Below are 17,924 nucleotides of genomic sequence, written 5' to 3'. Positions count from 1 at the left end.
TGTGAAAATACTGCCTCCTATCCCAGAGAGGTTTTAAACAAGTCATTATTTTCATTTCACTTCACCAATTTGAACTATTTTGTGTATGTCCATTACATGAAATCCGAATAAAAATCAAATTTAAATTACAGGTTGTAATGCAACAATAGGAAAAACACCAAGGGGGATGAATACTTTTGCAAGGCACTGTATGTGTTGTCATTATACAGTGTCTCATCAATCACATCCCTTGATCAACCAGAACATTGGTAGGCACTCAAATGAACTTTGCAAGAGTAAGGGGACCAGTTAGGTTACTCTGGCTTCACTCAATTGTAATATGAAGGTCAACACATTTGGTTGACTGGATACAGTTGTCAATGGTGACCTTCTCTATGGAGCGCTATTACAGAGATATGGATTGGAAGGCTTCATATATTGTTCTCCATTGATTGTGGACTAATCCATTCTCTGTGATGTGGAGGCCATTACTAGTGATGCTGTTGTCTCTGAAAAGTACATTAGATTCTTCTTGGTGGGTTGCAGAGTTAACCCTTGACCCCAGAGGGCCATGTCCTCCCGAGAACAGGGTCTAGACCCCACTCTACCACCACAGCCCCCTTCTGTCCACAGAGTGGGGTCAGGGATCAGGGGGACATGGCAGCTCATGGAGCATCGGTATGCACTGAAACACCTCTACAAGCAGCTCTAGACAAGGCAGTCTGGGCTACAATTCATGCCATACAGTATTTAGCTATTTCAGATGTTTTAATATATTTTATCAGGCCTTGGGATAACACTTCTTATACATATTCCAGTGCTGCTGCTATTCATTTTTATCCGCCATTCTAAAGAACAATGTTGAACATATCAGAGTAGGCTATTGTGGGTTAATTTCATCACACAAAGCGCATATCTTCAGTCAAAGAAATATAAAAGAAAACGTTTCTAAGTGGAGCGAAGCAGTCATATGACATCAAGGTGTTAGAGCTGCTATTTGTGGCTGTGTGTAAAGGTTCAGCAGCGTGAAGTTATTACCAATTTGAATTCTGTAGAGCAAACGTAGCGCTTGTAAATGCTATCTCTGCTCGCAAGCGTCATGTGATCACCCATCTGCCTCTCCTCTGGTACATGTTAATTGTGATTTACTCTAGACGTGTAAAGGTTACTGGCTGCATGGAAAAGCATTACACTTACACTTTTGCCTCTGTGTGTGTGTTCCCTTGTGTTTTAGGGTTGGAGGAATATGGCCCTGATTCCCCTGCTGTCGGAGAGAGGCCTAATGGAGATGTCTGGGACTTGGCCTACAGCTAAACCAACATGAGGTGAGCTCAGGTTAGAAAGCCAAAGGGCCCAAACGACACAAAGAAGCAAATTCTCAACTGACCATGCTGTGTGTGTGTGTGTGTGTGTGTGTGTGTGTGTGTGTGCGCGCATGTGCGTGCACTCTGTTCTTGTTCATGTGAGCGTCTGTACATGTGTGCTTGAGCGTGTGTCTCTGCATGCCCGCAGCAAAGTTAGCCTCTGTGTTGAGTAAACCCTTGGATATTAGTAGCGGTCCAGGGAACGCAGTAAACAGAAGAAAAAAAACACTGGTTTGAGGGGAACTCATGCAACGTGGCCATAGGCAATATCAAATCCAATGACCCGTTCGTTCCTCTGCCCTCTGGTCCGTACCAAAGACATGAGTCAAAGGGGGGCAGAGGCTAGCGTTGACTGTTTGCCATCTGCATAACCTCACAGTCTAAAAGGTGGAACCCATAAAAAGGTAATACAATTGGCTATAGTCATTGCAAATGATGTACAAACAGGCAAGGTTCTTGGGGAGGTTATGTGGAACATCCCCTTATTATTCACCACATGATATGTGCATGATGTGTGGATGTAGCATTGTAGTTGTACTGCCATATTGGTTGATCTATGCCATTTAATATGACAGAGGACGACACAATTAGCTTGCTTTAGTGATGTGTTGCAGAAGGTCTTGTTTCGTGGTATTTTTATGGCCTATTTCCTCAGCATTTGTTTTATCCTTGATTGGACCTTTGACCTTAACCTCTGTATAACTATCTCAGACACAGCTGGAGAGATTGACAGGCTGCTAGTTTCCTGGGATATTGAATGTGCGTGCTGTGCACAATATGCTAAATCAGTAGACATACAACTCTGTCAGCAAAAATATTCCGATAGCTAAAAATACCGACCTCTCACTCACTCTCAAATCAGTACCAATACCAAGAGCTTACCCCTAGTACCATTCTGACCGAATGTTCTGGCAACTCTAAAAGGCTGTTTGTATGTATTGGTATTCCAGTAAAGCTGATTTCTTGTGTGATGTTGTGGAAATCAAGGGTTCAAGAGAGTGAGAGTGATGTCAGCGCCCATGGGCCTCAGCGTCTGGTAGTGTACCCACTGTAATTACTCCCTCTACTCTCTGTCAATTGGTGGAGTGCTCTGAAGGGCCAATTAGGGAGGGCAGCCTGAGTCGCCGGGCAGGAGAGTCAGCAGCAGAGTCACTACCCGCCATTTAAACTCCAAGACCTTTAGCCGTCATAGAGAGGAGCACTGTTATCAAATCATTAGTTTATTTTTAAACCATTGATACAGTCAAGGCCAAAGATTTGTGAAAAAATACCAAAAATACACATTTCTCAGACTGAGAATGTGGTTTTGAGTTTTGGTATTAAATAGCAAGAAGCACCCTGGCATGGTAATATTGTGTGTATTGTAATTAAAATCTAACTATACCTCTCTCTGGAAGGATGCAATTTACGCTGTAGCCAGTGTTGGCTGTTGACAAGATCATTCGCTATTGTCCGTCTGGTTGGTGTTCCATTGAAACTAAACAAAAAAACTCCAGTCCATTATGTGGGTAAATGTTACTATATGTGTCTTCAGGAACGCGTTGTGCTGTGGACTTGTAAGTCAGGAGGAAGGTAGATGGATATTGTTAACTGGAGTCTTCAGTATCGGGCCATTGGTTTGAGTTCATTCTATATTTCAAATGCTTATTAAATGTGAATGCGGGCTTTACCATGGTCCTCTCCAAAACACTAAATCCACCTTGTTTATGATGTTTTTACAACAATACCATAGCATCCATGTCACCATCCTAAAAGCAGTGTGTTAGTCATTAGACCACTATATCCACTGTTGCATTTAGATAGACTGCAATGGAAGATAACTGGCACACTACGCTTTTTAAGAGTCAGAGTGGTGTCTAACCTCCCATCAGCCATTGCCTGTGTAAGCGCATGGTTGGGGTCATGGGGTTAAAGCCCAAACAGGAAGAGATGGCTATTTTCAACTCTCAGATAAAGATGTGCAGTGACACTCCTAAAACATTCCCCTGGAAACAGGTCTAATGCAGCCTATCATTTCTCTCTCCCTGTTATACTCCCCTGACCATATCCAAATTACAATAATTGCTTTTGTGTTTAAATGTGCTGCATGCGCTGCATGCGCTGTGGGCAGTGTGTACATGTTCTGAAATTCATATGACTTATGTATAGATACACACACTACAAGTCAAAAGTTTTAGAACACCTACTCATTCAAGGGTTTTTATTTAGTTGTACTATTTTCTACATTGTAGAATAACAGTGAAGACATCAAAACTACAAAATAACACATATGGAATCCTGTAGTAACCAAAAAAGTGTTAAACAAATCAGAAAATATGATTTATATTTGAGATTCTTCAAAGTAGCTACCGCCTTGATGACATTTTTGCACACTCTTGGCATTCTCTCAACCAGCTTCATGAGGTACCTGGAATGCATTTCAATTAACAGGTGTGCCTTCTTAAAAGTTAATTTGTGGAATTTATTTCCTTCTTAATGCATTTGAGCTAATCAGTTGTGTTGTCACAAGGTAGGGGGGTATACAGAAGATAGCCCTATTTGGTATAAGATGCCCATATTATGGCAAGAACAACTCAAATAAGCAAAGAGAAGCGAGAGTCCATCATTACTTTAAGACATGAAGGTCAGTCAATTTCAAGAAGTTACCCAGAGTTACCTCTGATGTAGAGGATAAGTTCATTAGAGTTACCAGCCGCAGAAATTGCAGCCCAAATAAATGCTTCAGCAACAGACTCATCTAAACATCAACTGTTCAGAGGAGACTTTGAATCAGGCCTTCGTGGTCGAATTGCTGCAAAGAAACCACTACTAAAGGACACCAATAATAAGAAGGGATTTGCTTGGGCCAAGAAACAAGCAATTGACATTAGACCGGTGGAAATTTGTCCTTTGGTCTGGAGTCCAAATTGGAGATTTTTTGTTCCAACCGCCGTGTCTTTGTGAGACGCAATGTGGGGGAACAGATGATCTCTGTATGTGTATTTCCCACCGTAAAGCATGGAGGAGGAGGTGTTATGGTGTGGGGGTGCTTTGCTGGTGACACTGTCTGTGATTTATTTAGAATTCAAGACACACTTAACCAGCATGGCTATCACAGCATTCTGCTGCAGCGATACGTTATCCCACCTGGTTTGGGCTTAGTGGGACTATACGCTGCATCAGACGACCTGGCCTCCACAATCCTCCAACCAAATTGGGATGGTTTGGGATGAGTCGGTCCGCAGAGTGAAGGAAAAGCAGCCAACAAGTGCTCAGCACATTTGGGAACTCCTTCAAAACGGTTGGAAAAGCATTCCAGGTGAATCTGGTTGAGAGAATGCCAAGAGTATGCAAAGCTGTCATGCAGGCAAAGGGTGGCTATTTGAAGAATCAAATATATTTAGATTTGTTTTACACTTTCTTGGTTACTAAATTATTCCATATGTGTTTTTTCATAGTTTTGATGTCTTCACTATTATTCTTAATTCTAATATATATATATATATATATATATACACACACATACACACACACACACACACACACACACACACACACATTTTATTCATAGAATAGCAACCATGAAAATGCTAAATATCACACATGTTTCTATCCTATTGCTTTTATATGACACAGCATTACTTGTACAATTTAGCATTAATGCTTATCTAAAATAAAACTTGTGGAAATATGACAGAGAGCGGTAGTTAGGTGTTGCTGTTCACAAGGCACAGCCCATGTTTGCCTGGAGTAGACCTTTCAGAATATAACCGCATGCAGCCTCCATGTCATTAACACTAGGCCACAGGACATAATGAAGTCCCCTGCATGTGTTTGCATGATTAAAGAGAGGTACAGTGTGTGTGTGTGTGTGTGTGTGTGTGTGTGTGTGTGTGTGTGTGTGTGTGTGTGTGTGTGTGTGCATCTGTGTGTGTTCATTTTTGTGCGTTTGCTTTGGTACACAAATGACATTAGGTGCCAGCGTACAACACGGCTTTCGGAAGTCCATAAGCAAACATCTACAATATTAATTAAGTCTTTATTATAATGCAATAAATGCGTAATAAACAAATAGTTGATAGTGGTAATAAAGCAGCAAGGTTAAAGCATTAACCAAAGAAAATAGGTCATTTGCTAAATGTATTTATATGAAAGCTGCTATGTCATTAAAATCATTTTTTTCCATCTATAATTTTCCTATTTCCTATTCATCATGTAATTCCATATTTCATGCCTGGGTGCGATCCTTCCACCATGCTATATATTGCTGAGGCTTGTGCCTCTTAGCGATAGCACATTCTTTCCGGCATTTCCCCCCCACAAAACCGTAACATTTCCATATTTTTTCTCATTTTGATTCGCGGAATTACCAGGAGTAGGGTGTTTGGGGTGGGGGGGGGGGTTGACGACATCAGTTATCAATTTATAATTAAAAAGAATAAAACTGCAGTTTTTTTCTCCATTTAATATCCAAGTAGCCGTCAGTGGAGTGTGTAATAGCACTGCGTAGGTAGGGTTTCTTCTGCATCATCATTTTACAGCGAGAACAAAGAATATGCGCATAATAAAATCATGCAAATGAATGCAAATCGCTGGCAGCAAGGAGGAGAGGGAAGGTGGAAGGAGGGAGGGGAGATGCAGAAGCCAAGAGGAGTGGTAGGGCTTGGTACTTACCCTCGCTAGGCAAACCTCATTCCCTGCACAATTTAAGATATCGCTTTTTTGACAAAAGGGGTAGATGGCCAAAAAATATTGCTTCCTTTGTCTCTGTCTTATTCCAAACCCTTCTTTTTAGTTGTAGATTTGTACAGAAGTGTTTTTGAATATCCCTCCTTTGGGCCTGGATGGACCAATTTGAATTCAGATTCTCCAAATGCCAATTTCGAAGTTGCAAGACAATGCAAAGCCCAAACAAGATACATCTTGCATGTGTCATTTCCCTCAGTTACTCCTTATTCTCCTCCCTTCACTCCTTAGCAACATTTTGCATAAATGTTTTTTGAGAATTACATAATCTATTCGCAATCCTTTTTTTCATCTGCTGAATGCAGTGAATTGAAATGAAAATGTGTCTCTTGTGTTTTAATGGAAGAGACCAGGTTAGGGAGGGCAGGGCAGTACTTTGTGTGTTGGCTGATACAACGCTGCTATGGCCCAATACAGCATCAGAGAAATGCAAAACATATATTACTAACACCACAGCTAATGAAAGTCTCCCCCTTACCCCCCATCCGCTCACTAAAAACCAGCCGACACTTCAACCTTATCAAAAATGTGACATTTTCCTGAGTACGTTCATTAAGCCCAAGCGAGGGGGATTAGGGATTGACAACCACCCCCGCCCTTTTCTTGCCCTTAGCCCTTTTCACAAATCACATATTCACATTATATTCCTGGATATTCAAATCAGTGTACACCATGCACATTGAGATTTGTTTGTAATGTATTATATGTACTTGGGATGAGGAAATTGTACTCTGGTCATGCAGGTTGTATGTGTAAAAACATTTTCAATAACATTTTTACAGCGAAAATTTGAAATACAATTTGCTTTTCGACTGCTCAGTGTTTTCAAACGGGAGATAGCTTGCTGGCAGATTACAGGTATGCTATATAGTGTACATCTAACCAGGGATGGTGTACTCAACCTTCAACTTAATTCCAATATAATTCACACATTTAAGATAACTTTGACTACTTTAATTTTGAACAGTATTTTGTAGTTTAATATAGCTTAGTCTGTATAACTGTGAAAAAGGCATAGACTGTGTGTGTGTGTGTGTGTGTGTGTGTGTGTGTGTGTGTGTATATGTCTACATAGTGCTCTGAGCTGCCCATATTTAAACAATGATCAGTGATTTGTGTGCAGTAGCATATAAAAGAACACTGGAATAATTACATCTCGCACGCACACACACACACACACACACACACACACACACACACACACACTGGACTACTCTTCAGCCACAATATGGCGAGTGAGAGAAGAGGGGGAAGGCATAGACAGACACTTACAATAATGCATAATGATGTTAACATTCCTGCATGTCTAATAGAGGCGGGACTGAGACAGACAATGGCTAGGCCGTCGTCTTGGTGTGTGTGTGGGTGTGCATGTGTATGTCTGGCAACAGTTAATAAAGATGAATTAATTGTGGCCTAGTGGGTGTACTACAGAGGTATTGCTCATGTTTGTTGGGTGCCATGCTGAAGTGACTGAGACATTTTGGCTAAAGCATTAATCCAATCAAATATTATGGAAGATCTTGCATGTGTGTGCGTGAGCATGTTTGGGTCTGTTAACTAAGCATGTTTATGAATATACAGTGCCAGTCAAAAGTGTGGACAGAGGGTTTTTCAAGGGTTTTTCTTTATTTTTACTATTTTCTGCATTGTAGAATGTCATTAAAACTATGAAATAAGACATGGAATCATATAGTAACCAAAAAAAGTGTTAAACACATCAAAATATATTGGAGATTTGAGATTCTTCAAAGTAGCCACTGTTTGCCTTCATGACAGCTTGGCACACTCTTGGCATTCTATCAACCAGCTTCAACTGAAATGCTTTTCCAACAGTCTTGAAGGAGTTCCCTATATGCTGAGCACTTGTTGGCTGCTTTTCCTTCACTCTGCGGTGCAACTCATCCCAAACCATCTCAATTGGGTCCCGGTCAGGTGATTGTGGAGACTAGATCATCTGATGCAGCACTCCATCACTATCCTTCTTGGTAAAATAGCCCTTACGTAGCTTGGAGGTCTGTTTTGGATCACTGTCCTGTTGAAAACAAATGAAAGTCCCACTAAGCGCAAACCAGACGGGATGGCGCATCGCTGCAAAATGCTGTGGTAGACATGCTGATTAAGTGTGCCTTGAATTCTAAATAAATCACTGACAGTGTCAACAGCAAAGCACCCCCACACCATCACACCTCCTCCTCCATGCTTTATCCTCTACAGCAGAGGATAAGTAATGATAGACTGTAATGATAGAGTCTCTCTTTGCTTATTTTAGCTGTTCTTGGCATAATATGGACTTGTCTTTTACCAAATAGGGCTTCCTTCTGTATACCAACCCCACCTTAACTTTCAACAAGGCACACCTGGTAATTGAAATGCATTCCAGGTGACTATCTCATGAAGCTGGTTGAGAGAATGCAAAGCTGTCATCAAGGCAAAGGGTGGCTACTTTGAAGAACACTTTTTTGGTTACTACATGATTCCACATGTTATTTCATACTTTTGATGTCTCCTCTATTATTCTACAATGTAGGAAATAATAAATAGTAAAAATAAAGAAAAACCCTGGAATGAGTAGGTGTGTCCAAACAAAACCAATGCGCTGGAAGCTATATGACATCCACAGTAAAAACCGAATAGGTTGCATTTCTACGAATAAATCCTTCATTTAATCTAATTTAAATATTTACTAAGAGTGTGTCAAAGGGGTGGGGCTTAATTATGAGTGTAAGCATACACATCACCAAGTTCTCCACCGATGTCTATTATCTCTCTAAACCGCCCATCACGTAGAACGATACATAAACACAGAAGATAATGGATTAGATATCAAAACTGAAGGAAGTGATACAAAACGGAGATGGGGAAAGACAGGCAATGTCTCCAGACGAGGACTGGCAAAAATGAAGGTCATTTTCTGTGGGCACCCGTGGCATCTGGATTGCAGATCACTGAATTCCCCCCGAATGCGTTTCCGGGCTTTGGAGAGGGGGCCTTGGTTTATAGCCTACTAGACCCTATCTCTGCCTGGGTACACTTTGTTTTTTCCTTACTCGAAATATGTATTTTGTGTTTCTGAATCAAATGTCAAGTTAATTTCCTGTGTGCCATGAGCAGTGTGTCCTCCCTCCCCTTGGGTGTGTGTGGCAGCACCGAGGATGTGAGTGGGGGAAGGGGGCACTGCGAGGAAAGGAGAGAGACGAGGATAGGTGTGGAGGCGGTGGCGAGTACAGTATACTAGTGTTTGTAAATTGGCTCTCTCTGAAGCGCCGGAGTGGCGGGTTGTGTGTATGTGTGTACGTACAAAGAGTAACTGGTTGTGTTTTTGGTGTTCATTGAGTGTGTATGTATGTGTATGCATGCATGCACGTGTTCCCTTGCACACTTATATTTCTAAAATTGTTTCTGGACGTGAAAGTGCAGGTGTACTTGCTTCAGTCTGCTGCTATTCCACATGATTATTTTGTTATTTATGGATTTTCTGTTTGAAGTTATCAGGTTATCAGCATTATTATTTTCAATAATCATTTCAAGTGTGTTTTCCAATTGGAATTCTACACCTACAGCCAATGATATCACAAAACTAACCTGTTATGGTATCATGTGGAGCACATTCCACCCTCATTAAGGAGAATAGTCCCCTTATGACACGACCAATCAGAATGCTATCTTTCTATATTTCAGCTACAGGGAGCTGACCCATGGGCCCTGGCCATTAACTAATGATATCTCACTGTTCCATCATTATCACAGCCTCTCATCTTCATACTCGACCACAAAGACCTCTGTGTGTCTGTCTGTGTGAGTCTCTCTGTGCGTATGTGTCCATGAGTGTGTGTTAGAGCAATGTGCAGTTTAGAGTGCATTTTCTCATCAGCGGTGTCCTATCTGTAAACTGATTTAAAACATAACCCGATCACTAATGTCACTCATCACATGTGTTCTTTCAGACATGCTTATGCTCTATTATTATATTCAATAACACTTCTCATGTAGGATTTATAGCTTCTGTGTTGCCTTCTGATGGCAGTCTTTGTCTCTTTCTGCCACTGTGGACTCATTGAGGTTTTGTTGATTTTCTTTCCCAGTCCCCCCTATTTGCATTGAGTAATTGGGTGCTTCTGACAATCCTCATGTCTAGTGTACGTGTGTGTCCCTTTCATTTACGAGGTGCATCTTTTTTTAGTATTCTTGGTGTGAAAAGAAACAAATACTGTTGTTTTTTCAACAACACACTATTTGTATATATTTTATATGATCCGTCAATATTGTTAGGCTGGAGTTAGTGACACAATATTTTAATATGAAATACAATTATAGAAAATCATGCAATATTAGTATTTTAATGTCAACTGCCACACTCATTTGAAATGTGCATGTGTTGTGACAGCCATCATTCCAGTGTCTATGAGTGTACAATAAGGTGCTATCTAGAACCTAAAATGGTTATTTGGCTGTCCCCATAAGAGAACCCTTTGAAGAATCCTTTTGGGTTCCATGTAAAACCCTTTCCACAGAGGAACCCAAAAGGGTTCTATCTGGAACCAAAAAGGGTTCTACCGGGGCTTTAAAAAGGGTTCTTCTATGAGGACAGCCGAAGAACCCTTTTGGAACCCTTTTTTTCTAAGAGTCTATGAATGTGTAATTGCGTATTGCGACAGCCCTGTAAAACGCTGTAATGTGGAGAAATGGATTATCCATGTGTGCTTTCGCTGATGTATGCTCCTGCCCCACAAATGTCACATCCCATAACCCAGAAGAATTACACCAGTCCCACCTAATTACACATATTCATGATGCTGCTTTGCATGGCGCAGGTATCATGGTCTGTAGCGAGGCACCGCGATCCAGCGATGTGTCAGAGCAAAAGGCCCGGAATCCACTGATTCACTGTGTCTCCTCACAAGCATAGGTTGGATAACACTCCCTTCAATCATGTACATTTTATTATGATTCGAGAGTGCTTGGAAAGCCTTTTTGCATGTGGTTGTATAGCCTCTACATGCCCGCAATGTTTAATCTGTATTAAAGAAATTCGCTTTTCCCTAGATTATCAAGGTCATTCTGAAAGAGAGGATTTTTCATATCCACTAACTCTCTTTTAGCCATATTTTTTTTCCAAATTTCGACATAAGTTTTTTTCTATTGTTCTCTCTTTTGCACTCCCTCTTTTTTCCTCCCCGTATCTCTCTATCTACCTCTCTCTCATTCTTCCTCTACAATTTCATGAGTGTGGTTAATGCGTGGACATTGATGAACCTTGCTGACCTCGATGAACCATGTGCAAATCAGAGAGGGAATGCTGTTCACATCAGAAATGGGGACGAGGATGAGACCCGAGCGAATGAGAAACAAACCAAGATGGAGGAAAGAGTGATGATATCGGGAGAAAGATGGGAACAAGGGGATGGAAAGAGAGGAGAGGAGGAGATGAAGGGTCCTAGTGGTTGGCTCAATGGCCCTTTATAGCAGCTTGCATAGCGGAGGGCGCAGACTTAATCAGAGGACAGGGTTTGGGGCTGTGCCACTGCTTGGGTAAACAGCGATTGTTCTCAGCGCGGGGTTCCAAACACTTTCAACAATGGCACCATTGTCCCACCAGCTCTCATTAGGGAGAGAACCAGTGGCAAGAGGGGCAAAGATAGTAGGGAGAGAGGATGGGTGGTTGGGGTAGATGGAGAGACTAGGAAGCTGACAGGAACAGGGAGTGGGGGGGCGGGGGGGTAGAGGCATCATCCTTTCCCTCTCTCTCACTCTCTAGCTTCCTCTCGTTCTCTTATAAAGTTGAAGTCGGAAGTCCACGTACACTTAGGTTGGAGTCATTAAAACAGGTTTTTCAACCACTCCACAAATTTCTTGTTAACAAACTATAGTTTTGGCAAGTCAGTTAGGACATCTTCTTTGTGCATGACACAAGTAATTTTTCCAACAATTGTTTACAGACAGATTATTTCACTTATAATTCACTGTATCACAATTCCAGTGGGTCAGAAGTTTACATACACTAAGTTGACTGTGCCTTTAAACAGCTTGGAAAATTCCAGATAATTATGTCATGGCTTTAGAAGCTTCTGGTAGGCTAATTGACATCATTTGAGTCAATTGGAGGTGTACCTGTGGATGTATTTCAAGGCCTACCTTCAAACTCAGTGCCTCTTCATCATGGGAAAATCAAAAGAAATTAGCCAAGACCTCAGAAAAACAATTGGAGACCTCCACAAGTCTGGTTCATCCTTGGAGCATTTTCCAAACGCCTGCAACAATAGTACGCAAGTATAAACACCATGGGACACCGCAGCTGTCATACCGCTCAGGAAGGAGACGCGTTCTGTCTCTTAGAGATGAGCGTACTTTGGTACGAAAAGGGCAAATCAATCCCAGAACAACAGCAAAGGACCTTGTGGAGATGCTGGAGGAAACAGGTACAAAAGTATCTATAGCCACAGTAAAACAAGTCCTATATCGACATAACCTGAAAGGCCGCTCAACAAGGAAGAAGCAACTGCTCCAAAACCTCCATAAAAAAGCCAGATTATGGTTTGCAACTGCACATGCGGATAAAGATCGTACTTTTTGGAGAAATGTCCTCTGGTCTGATTAATTTTTTAAAAATCTGTTTGGCCATAAATACCATTGTTATGTTTGGAGAAAAAAGGGGGATTCTTGCAAGCCGAAGAACACCATCCCAACCGTGAACACGGGGTGACAGCATCATGTTGTGGGGGTGCTTTGCTGCAGGAGGGACAGGTGCACTTCACAAAATAGACAGCATCATGAGGGAGGAAAATTATGTGGATATATTGAAGCAACATCTCAAGACATCAGTCAGGAAGTCAAAGCTTGGTCGCAAATGGGTCTTCCAAATGGACAATGACCCCAAGCATACTTCCAAAGTTGTGACAAAATGGCTTAATGACAACAAAGTCAAGGTAATGGAGTGGCCATCACAAATCCCTGACCTCAATCCCATAGAAAATTTGAGGGCAGAACTGAAAAACCGTGTGCGAGCAAGGAAGCCTACAAACCTGACTCAGTTACACCAGCTCTGTCAGGAGGAATGGGCCAAAATTCACCCAACTTATTGTGGGACTCTTTTCGAAGGCTACCTGAAACGTTTGACCCAAGTTAAACAATTTAAAAGCAATGCTAGCAAATACTAATTGAGTGTATGTAAACTTCTGACCCATTGGGAATGTGATGAATGAAATCTTAAATAAATAATTCTCTCTACTATTATTCTGACATTCCACATTCTTAGGGTTAGGTGCCTTGCTCAGGGGTACAACTACAGATTTTCATCTAGTCGGCTCTGGGATTACGAACCAGCGACCTTTCGGTTACTGGCTCATCGCTCTTAATCGCTAGGCTACCTCCTCTCACCCTCTTTGCCCCACTTTCTTATTTCCTCCTTTTCTCTTTTCTTCCTCTCATCCTCCCATTGTTATCCTGGCTGTGCCATTTTGGGCGGTAGAGGATGCCTTACCTGTCATATCCCCCAACCACTAAGAGAGAAAGAGGCAGAAAGAGAGAGTGAGGGGGTGGGGGGGGAGTGGGGAGAGAAAGGGGCAAAACAAAAAAGATCATGTTGTTTCCTGCCTTAATGAACATGGACGAATGATGAGCATAATAGAATACATTACGCTCTTGTTAGCCTAGGCAATCAATTAGGGGACAGCACACCATCCGACTTCACTTGGGCACCATCTTTTTCACACCTTAAACCAATGCTTCCGCATGGCCACTTTCCCACCCTCAATGCCCAATGGCCACAAAAGATCAGATTTGATTCTTTAATGTGAAGGAGGACATAGTGTTGCATATGCATTTTCCTTCATTCATTCATTCATTCCACATTCCCGGAAATATGAGTCATGTTCCTCTATAACAAATGGTTTGGCAGTGCGTGTGTGTGTGTGTACGTGTGCGTGCCTGTGTGCATACATGCATGTACGTGCGTGTGTGAACGCTGCATGAGCATGCAAACAAATGTTGGCAGATTAAACAGATGACGTATTTTTTTAACTTTGATACTTATGTTTTATACTTATTATTAGTTTGTCCATATGGTTGAGGCTTACCCATATGAACAAAATAAATAACACAACCATAATCTATTTAGTAAACCCTCACTTGCTCTCCAGAACTATGCAAAGGAAAGGGGAAAAGCGAAGATGGCTGGTTTCCCTGGATTCCAACTGTATTCTGACACTTCTAAAGAATGTCTGTGGTTTAAGGAGATGAGAATCCGGCCTGACAATGTCTCTGAGTGACAATGACAATTGCATACAAAATTGTCATTCAAGTCCCATCAGCGATTCATACAGAGTTTGGAGAAATTCCTCTGTCTTCTTTCATGTTTTTCTTTTTTTTGCCCGCCATGCAGAGAAATGGCCCCCGGTAATGGTAGCAATCTGTACCCAGAAAGGCAAGGGGCATTTCAGCTCCAACACAGGCACAAATCATGTCTGTCTGGAGGATTTGAGAGGATGTTGGCAATCAGTATAACATATAGACTTTCACGAAAGGAACTCTGTGATCTAAGTGTTTTTTTTTAGAAGTTCAATGAGACAAAAGAAAGGAAGAAAGAAGAAAGAGAGAAAATACAATTAATACAGTGAGAGAGATGGCCTCCTGTTCAAGGGCAGGAGGCTGGGTTGCTATGGCTCCAGGTCTCTGATATGCCCATATGCAGCACAGAGAGGGACTAATTTAAATGTGGGTGCATGTGTGTGCGCGTGCATTTGCATGTGTGTGCCTTCTATAGAAGATTATGAAAAAAACTCAAATTATGTAAGGGATAATCAACGAGGGGCTTTATGCTTTCTATGGAAAATAATGAACGACATGGAAGGTGTGTTCCACGGCGTGTTAGCGGATTGGAACTGACCTTCCACGGAGTTGCATTATTTCCCTTAGAACGCATAGAGCCCCGAGTTGATTATCCCTTTTATACCATGGCTATAATTTAACACATCTGCTGCTAGAAATGTCTTCATTTGCAGGTAGAAATGTGTTCAACATCCACTGAAGAAGCTAGCAGATTAAATAGATAGCTACAGTAGTTAGTTGCCTTGGTAACCAAACAAACAGATTTGCTAGTTTAGCCACCCAAACTATCAGTCCTAGCTTGCTATTATGAAAATCTAATTCAACAAGACTGTTGCTTTCAGAAGCAGCTCAAACATAGGACATGTAAGAATACACTATAGCCATTGAATTATGCTCTCTAGAATGCCCTTCAAGCCAATCAGAAACGGAAAAATTCAAGAAATATATATCTGTACAGTATATACTGTAGCAATTGTTCCATCAGTGCACTTGAACTCCCTATGAACTTACAGATTCCTAGAATCAAATCAAATTCAATTGCATGTCTCACATGAGCCGAATACAACAGGTGAAATGCTTACTTACAAGCCGTTAACCAGCAATGCAGTTTTAAGAAAAATAAGAAATAAAATCAACAAATAATTAAAGAGCAGCAGTAAAATAACAATAGCGAGGCTATATACAGAGGGTACCGGTACAGAGTTAATGTGCGGGGGCCCCAGTTAGTCGAGGTAATATATACATGTACACTACAGTTCAAACGTTTGGGGTCACTTAGACATTTCCTTGTTTTTGAAAGAAAAGCACATTTTTTTTGTCCATTAAAATAACATCAAATTGATCATAAATACAGTGTCAACATTGTTAATGTTGTAAATGACTATTGTAGCTGGAAACAGCAGATTTTTATGGAATATCTATGTAGGCGTACACAGGCCCATTATCAGCAACCATCACTCCTGTGTTCCAATGGCACGTTGTGTTAGCTAATCCAAGTGTATAATTTTAAAAGGCTAATTGATCATTAGAAAACCCTTTTGCAATTATGTTAGCACAGCTGATTAAAGAAGCAATAAAACTGTCTGTCTTCAGACTAGTTGAGCATCTGGAGCATCGGCATTTGTGGGTTCGATTACAGGCTCAAATATGGCCAGAATCAAAGGACTTTCTTCTAAAACTGATCAGTCTATTCTTGTTCTGAGGAATTAAGGCTATTCCATGCGAGAAATTGCCAAGAAACTGACGATCTCGTGCAACGCTGTGTACTACTCCCTTCACAGAACAGCGCAAACTGGCCCTAACTAGAATAGAAAGAGGAGTGGGAGGCCCCGGTGCACAACTGAGCAAGAGGACAAGTACATTACAGTGTCTAGTTTGAGAAACAGATGCCTCACAAGTCCTCAACTGGCAGCTTCATTAAATAGAACCCACAAAACACCAGTCTCAATGTTAACAGTGAAGAGGCGACTCCGGGATGTTTTTCTTTCAAAAACAAGGACATTTCTAAGTGATCCCAAACTTTTGACAGGTAGTGTAGGTAGAGTTTTTAAAGTGACTTATGCATAGATAATAACAGAGAGTAGCAGCAGCGTAAAAGAGGAGGGTGGGCAGCAATGCAAATAGTCTTATGGCTGGGGGGTAGAAGTTGTTTAGAAGCCTCTTGGACCTAGACTTGGCGCTCCGGTACCGCTTGCCGTGTGGCAGCAGAGAGAACAGTCTATGACTAGGGTGGCTGGAAAATTTTTAGGATCTTCCTCTGACACTGCGTGATATAGAGGTCCTGGATGACGGGAAGCTTGGCCCCAGCGATGTACTGGGCTGTACACACTACCCACTGTAGTGCCTTGCGGTCGGTGGCCGAGCAGTTGTCATACCAGGCAGTGATGCAACCGGTCAGGATGCTCTCGATGGTGCAGCTGTAGAACCTTTTGAGGATCTGAGGACCCATGCCAAATCTTTTCAGTCTCCTGAGGGGGAATAGGTTTTGTCATGCCCTCTTCACGACTGTCTTGGTGTGCTTGGACCATGTTAGTTTGTTGGTGATGTGGACACCAAGGAACTTGAAGCTCTCAACCTGCTCCACTACACACCGTCGATGAGAATAGGGGTGTGCTCGGTCCTACTTTTCCTGTAATCCATAATCATTTCCTTAGTCTTGATCACGTTGAGGGAGAAGTTGTTGTCCTGGCACCATACGGCCAGGTCTCTGACCTCCTTCCTATATGGTGTCTCGTCGTTGTTGGTGATCAGGCTTACCACTGTTGTGTCATCGGCAAACTTAATGATGGTGTTGGAGTCGTGCCTGGCCGTGCAGTCATCAGTGAACAGGGAGTACAGGAGGGGACTGAGCACCCACTGCTGAGGGGCCCTGTGTTGAGGATCAACGTGGCAGATGTGTTGTTACCTTCCCTTGCGGCCGTCAGGAAGTCCAGGATCCAGTTGCAGAGGGAGGTGTTTAGTCCCAAGGTCCTTAGCTTAGTGATGAGCTTTGAAGGCACTATGGTGTTGAACACTGGGCTGTAGTCAATGAATAGCATTCTCACATAGGTGTTATTTTTGTCCAGGTGTGAAAGGGCAGTGTGGAGTGCAATAGAGATTGCATCATCTGTGGATCTGCTGGGGCGGTATGCAAACTGGAGTTGGTCTTGGGTTTCTGGGATAATGGTGTTGATATAAGCCATGACCAGCCTTTCAAAGCACTTGGCTACAGACGTGAGTGCTACGGGTCGGTAGTCATTTAGGCAGGTTACCTTAGTGTTCTTGGGCACAGGGCCTATGGCACTTGAAACATGTTGGTATTACAGACTCTTTCAGGGAGAGGTTGAAAATGTCAGTGAAGACACTTGCCAGTTGGTCTGCACGTGCTTGGAGTACACGTTCTGGTAATCCGTCTGGCCCTGCGGCCTTCTGAATGTTGACCTGTTTAAAGGTCTTACTCACATTGACTGCGGAGAATGTGATCACAGAGTCGTCCGGAACAGCTGATGCTCTCATGCATTTTTCAGTGTTACTTGCCTCGAAGCGAGCATA

General features: G+C 42.1%; 1 long non-coding RNA gene across 2 annotated transcripts in view; it reads left to right on the top strand.

Annotated features, from left to right (window-relative positions):
• LOC139390056 (uncharacterized) overlaps nt 1–17,924 on the top strand; it is a 67,146-nt gene that overhangs the window by 26,888 nt on the left and 22,334 nt on the right. For both annotated transcript variants that reach the window (XR_011629455.1, XR_011629454.1), the window contains exon 2: nt 1,214–1,304. This is a non-coding gene — a long non-coding RNA (uncharacterized lncRNA). The remainder of the gene's footprint in view (nt 1–1,213; nt 1,305–17,924) is intronic.

Source organism: Oncorhynchus clarkii, chromosome 30 (assembly GCF_045791955.1).
Source record: "Oncorhynchus clarkii lewisi isolate Uvic-CL-2024 chromosome 30, UVic_Ocla_1.0, whole genome shotgun sequence".
NCBI classification, from domain to species: Eukaryota; Metazoa; Chordata; class Actinopteri; order Salmoniformes; family Salmonidae; genus Oncorhynchus; species Oncorhynchus clarkii.
The sequence above is the reverse complement of the archived record's forward strand: the minus strand, read 5'-3'. Positions and strand labels throughout refer to the sequence as shown.